This window comes from Acartia tonsa, chromosome 12 (genome assembly GCF_053477335.1).
Source record: "Acartia tonsa isolate MP-2025a chromosome 12, ASM5347733v1, whole genome shotgun sequence".
Taxonomy (NCBI): domain Eukaryota; kingdom Metazoa; phylum Arthropoda; class Copepoda; order Calanoida; family Acartiidae; genus Acartia; species Acartia tonsa.
Window position 1 is genome coordinate 24163233 of NC_137271.1, and position 6610 is coordinate 24169842.

Sequence of the window (6610 nt, forward strand, 5' to 3'; positions counted from 1 at the left end):
TGTGATATGCTCATCCTTTGCCGCACCCCAAACAATTAAACCATACTCTATGTGGGGCTTGGCAAGGCTGTTTCAAATTGTTTTTAAAGTAGTAGTTGGAAAGAGCTTTTTTGTTTGGGATAGGGCATTTTCTTTCTGTTTAAAAACGAAGCATTTCTAATATTAGGGTCGGTCCGTCCGTCCATCCGTCCGTAATGGATAGATTTTTTCGTTAATTTATGCATGTTAGAATCGTCCCTTCGATTTCAAACATTGATGATTCCTATAATAGTTAGGTACGGCTTAGAAAGCGTAGCAACTCTATAATCGTTAACGAAATGTCCGTATGTCCATTTTCAATATGTTGATTTTGAATTTTTTTAAAAAATATATTTTATGTAAAATAAACATCCGATTGATCTGATTTTTGGTTTACTGATTCCTATTTCAACAAGGTACAATATTGAAAGAGAAGCATCTCTATAATCAAGTCATAAAAATGTCAGTATGTCGTTAAACAGAATTCTATATTTAAGAAGTTTTGCAACAAATTTACTAATAATTTTGTCAAAACTTATATATTTATATTTTGTATATTCTACAAGAGTTAATGTTCATCTGTCATACCTTTTCAGAGCTTCGCTTTTATAAATGTTGTCATCCTTTATGGTAATATATATACTAGATGTTTGTTTATTGATACAGGAAATCTTCACCAAAAATTTCAGTTGCCTTCCCCTTGGCGTTACGGACGAACTGTTGACCAGAGAGTAGCATCTCTTCTAGTTGAAGATTAGCTTCACTGCTAATAAAGTTAATTATAGAGTAGCTTTGCTGCTAAACAAAATAAATGAAATTAGTAACGTTAATGAATAATTATTGCTTGGGTCTTACACAATGTACTCTAATGTAGTGAAACGATACCGCTGATCCACCTCTCCCCTCTCCTCCTACTGGATGAACAAACTGACCAATAAATGAACAACCTAAATTTCCCTATCATAATATTCTATATCCATTAAAATCTTTAGATGGAAACAAAATAAAAAGTACGTATGTAGATTAAAGTTTTAACAAATTATAGAATAAATAATCATTATTTCTTGATAAAATTCAACAAAAACAATTATATTTTTAATAAAATATTAGTATGCGAAAGAGGAGTTTATTATTAAAGAGATGTTGTATGTTAACACACAATCTATAAAAATAACAGTATCTATGTGTGTATGTACCAAAGGATCTTGAACCGATATGGTTCTCCTTTTCATTAAGGTTGGCGGGGGAGTCTTTTTTTTAAACTAAAATAAAAAATATAGGGTGGTCAAATTTTCCACCACCTCAAGGCTTCTGTTGACGTAGCTACTAGAAATAATTATATGTTAATTGACATTGCCCAAAGAGTTGATAGGCGGTTGGGGAGGCATATTTTCTGGTAGGAGGAATTTTTTTGGTGGTTGGGGGAGATTTTTATTCTAGAGAAAAATATTGCAATTGCAGTATGCAATCAATTCATCAGTTGCAAAAATCTTAATCTTTAGAAAGACAAAAAAATGCTCTAATTTGTACTAGATATATAGCAAATTTAGTTTTGACTCCAAACACCCACGAAGCTTTACATGATCTAATTCTTCTACAGTGTGTTTTTTTTATGAGAACTTTTTTGAAAGCAATTTTACCCCACTTATAGTTATCAGAATTTAATGATTAATGGCTTATTTTCTTCGTTTTTTAAGGCAATTAATAGAACAACAAAAAAATATTTCAGTTTTTATTTAAAAAGTACAGTAAAATATAAAATTCAAAACTTAGGTGTCAACATCTAAAAATGGTTTTAGAGCATATTTCTTATGCTCAAATAATCAACCTTTTGCAAGAATGGCTGCTAAACACTTCAAAGTTGAGATATAGAGCTAAAAATGTATACAGATACTATTAGGGACATGTACTAGAACTTATTAAAGTTTGAAGGTCATATCTCAACCAGGGAGGGAGTACTGGCCCCCCAAAGTCGACTACAGAAAATCCATTTTTTTAAGAAAAATGCGCTAAAACTATTTTTATATGTTGACACCTAAGTTTTGAAATTTAGATTTTACTGTACTTTTTAAAAAAAAACTGAAATATTTTTTTGTTGTTCTATTAATTGCCTTAAAAAACAAAGAAAATAAGCCATTAATCATTAAATTCTGATAACTATAAGTGGGGTAAAATTGCTTTCAAAAAAGTTCTCATAAAAAAAACACACTGTATAATTGAATTAAGAATCATAATACTTATGGAATCTTTTGTTAAGAATTTAATGAATGGAAAGTTATGATTTAATTGTCTTCAAGAAAATAGGATAATAGAATAAGGGTATTTCAAAAATTTAAAAATAAGAATATATAGGATATTACTAAAAAAATATTGTATGAAATATAATATAACAAAGGTAACTGTATGAGAACACTGTGTTGGAATATCTTGACTAGTTCATGCAGGTGCTGTTCTGCAGCAAATTGATTCCATTTGAAATTGCTGAAAATTTAGCTATTTTGTGTTGTGGAATAATTTTGTCGTGTAACTTGTTTTGTGGTGTAACTAAAAGGAAGTGGGTTGTGGGGACATTTTCCTTAGAATTGAAGGTTAGAAAAACTAAGCTAAAGCAACGAAAAGTTGTCATAAAAACAAATAGTAAAATTGACGGCTGTATTATTCTATTATTTCGGTCAGGTATTAGGCTGAACTAGAGCACTCTCAAGGGAATGAAAAACTCTACTAGTATCCATAAGTGCAAGGCCCCCAACTCATCTTACGTTGGTTGAGCTTTGAAATTTTATTCTTTTCTCGTCATTGGGTCAATGGGTAATGGCTCAATAGGTAGGGTGTTTGCCTGGTAATCTAAGGGTTCCAGGTTCAAGCCCCGCCACGTGCAAAATTACCTCTGATGAATTGAGCCATACTTAGCCAAAAATATTAGATTGATTTTAGGGTATTTTTCTATCCTTTACTGTTCCCTCCAATACATAACCCCTAGAAGCAAGAGACACAGCCGCTCGGAAATGTAAAAAAAAAACTATTTATATATTGTTATTGTTTTAATGTTTTATTTTTAATGAAAGCTTAAGGGGGATATAAGATTTTTTAAGTAACATTGTTATATTCTAACTTTTTGAAATACCCTAAACAAAAAGAAGTTTACATGATCTAATCTTGGGAAAATTTCATATATAGTTAAAGAAAGCATTCTTAACAAAATGCAAGCAAAAAAAATCTTTTTCTTTGCTTACTTAATTTTAATGATCATTGGTAAAGAAGTTATTGACTTTCCAAAACTAATAACAATTTTTCTTCACCTAAAGATTTGTGCAATAGTGCTTTCATTTATAGTTGCTAGTTATAACTATTATGAATCATTGGTGTCAAGTCAGAAAACTGTTCTAACATACCTGATGCAGACATTAAATGTTCTCACAGGAACAGGGGTGATATGGTACTGCCTTTCTGATATTATCCTTATTTTCCCAACCAATATACAATCCTGATTTGAATCATATCCAAATCTGGCTTGCAGTTGCCTTAGAGCTGAAAATATTACACCAGTTATAGTTTGTTGTATGACTCTGATAGTTGCTTTTAAGACTTTTTTAACTTTGAACTCTACAGGGTACTTAAATATGAATCATGAGAAAATATTTAAATATATTCTTCTCATATTTTCAATATTTACTTTGGCAGAGCACTTTTCTGTAATTTTTGTCTATGGTACTCTTTGTGTGAAAGGAAAAGTGAACCAGCTCATATTTGCAAAGGGAATTCAAATTCTAGAAGAAAATTTCAAAACTTCTCCAATGTTGTTTGCAATTCATGTAGCAGTTTTATTCACATTGACTCTTACTTACAACATGCTTAAATATTTCAAAAGCAAAACAAAAAATAGTAACACATGCCACAAATATATCCCAACAGTTTCAGCTATTACATTAAATGAAGAAGGTACAATTGATTTCCCAATAGCTCCAACAATTAGCAGAAACAAAGAGTCTAAAATAATATTTGTCAGAGAATATAAAGCTGAAGATATAATGAATGGACAATTTCAACATAAAACAGCTATATCAAACAATTCTGTAGTTAATGAACTTCAAACTAATAATCAAAAACTGATATTAACTCCCAGAAACCTAAATATTAATGATATTCAACAAGGCATTCCAAAAGAAAATATTAATAATTCAAATATTGAAATTGCAGTTTGCTTAGTTTGTATTGTTGCTGCAATTTTTACTTTTATCACTGCTCAACAAAATAAAGATTTGTTGGGGATTATTCAAGTTCTAGCTGTTTCTCTTGCTTTACACTTGTCACCTGTTGCTTGGGTGCTAACTTCGTGTGAGAAAACTAAATTTATGTTGAGAAAAGTGAACTGTGTTAATCAATTGATTAAATCCTATACAGGCACTTCCCCCTGCTTGTGTAAGAAGGGAGATTATTGAGTAAGTTTGGATATTTAATTGTATTATTCTTATCCCTAGCTTTCTTCCAAGATCATTATTTATTACAGTGACTTAATTTAGGACACCTGTCATACTTTGCAAGGTTGTGTGAATAAAATAAGTAGCTCTCCTGAGATTGCAGGTCAAGTCATGTGCTTGAATGTGAAGCTTGAGATGGCCCCAGTGACTATACAAAAGTGTCTCAGCCTACTCCATGACGACTTAGCTCCAAACACTAAGAAACTCTTGCTAATCAATCTATCCTATTTTAAAGTTAAGTGATTTACCTAATACAGTTAGAAAGAATACAATATATCATTACTTGGATGTTACACCAGAATTTCATGTACTTTAATAAAGTGTTGCTATCCCATCCCCTCCCCTCAAACTGGATGAATGAACAGACCAATAAATGAGGTACAGATTAGCAAACTAAATTGAAAATAATTTTCCCCTGTCAGCATATCCTATAATAATTTAGAAAGTAAACTTTATTCTCATAGGAGTGACAATTATTTTAAAGTGAATAAGTAATATATCTGAACATTTTAAACCATTATCAAACTTAAATTAAAAGTAATTTTTAAAGCAGAAATAAACTCATATATGTATAGACATTGTCCATTTTTTAAGTGTTAATAGTTGATTATGCTTTGCATTCATTTTCCAAATTAAATACAACCTTATGTACAAAGTTTTTTTTCATGAAAGGAAATGCCAAAAAAGAGAATATAAACCCTATTTTATAAAGTAGTAAGATTTTTTTTTATGTATAAAGCTTAAGATTTCATATCTTATTCATTTCACCTTTTTTGGGTAAACTATACAATGGTCCCGAGATGGTTTTAGGCTATTTCTCTTCCCCCTTCTTACAACTTTGAATATAGAGTTAATAGATGCTAGGGCCACAACCGCTAGTTATTTTTTATTATATTAATATTTTCGAATTTTATTAGATATTATTACTACATTTAATAATTTAAAGTTTGTAAGCACGCAACTGATTCTTGAATATCCTGTGTACTAGTTATCTATCGCATCATATTATAGACAGGTTTCTGCTGATATCCAAGTGAAAATTTTTAGGATTGAAACCAATTTTGTTAGCCCTGAAGGGCTGAAGGCCCAAGCTAACAAAACTTCTGGTAATTGTATTTGATATTCGTGGGAAATTGTCTGTAATACGATGATTTACATGATTTATTGGTATGGCTGAAACTGGTTCTAATCCAGCGGATATCTGAAAAATAAATAGTGCTGGGGATTTCACATAAAGTACCATGTTGAACACTAATGACTCCACTCCCCCATTTCCTCTTATTTTGAAATAAATTGAAAATTTGGTTTTGAGGTATTTTTTCCTTTGTTTTTTTTTTATTACTTTAGGTTTGGTTAGGTTAGGTTATATTTAGTACTTGGTTAGGGTAAAGGCATATCAATAAAAAAATACCTTTCCTTATTTTTAATTTATTTTCCAAAAATAAATTGGGACTATGTTTGAAAGCGCTATAAATATAATTTAGTAAATGTTTTTTTATAATTGTTTTGATATAAAAACCATAAAAACGCCTAAAAACTAATTAAAAAAAGAAATAAAAAATATATTGTTCATAAATGTTATTATAAAATATAAATTTGTATCATTTATAAGTAAAGAAAAAATGTTATAATAATCAATAAAAAATTAATCATTCAAATATTTTTATTTTTAAGATAATCACGAAACCCTTACTTTACTTTTTTTATTCATCGGTTTCTATAGAAGCAAAGCTTGTATGAAATTATGGTTTGTCAATCCGTTCGACTTAATTGGGTAAACTGAAAGAATTTTGATCGTGTTAGAATTGTAAATTATTCGGTAAAACAAAAAGATCTATATGGACAAAACATTGGACGATAAATTAGTACACAACTACTAATCATGATAAACATAATTACCAAACCTGTAGAATGAAATTATTAGTTTAAACGTTTGTAATCTGCTTTAAAATTAATTTTAAAATTGAATAAAAGCGCCTAAAGTTAAGCTAACAACATAAAAAAAACATGAATATAAAACTATGGGTACTAGTGTAATAAACAGTACGTTGTTCCCTCCCTCCCTGGTAGAAATTTTTATAAAATATTTTGAATTTTGGTCAATTTTATACAAA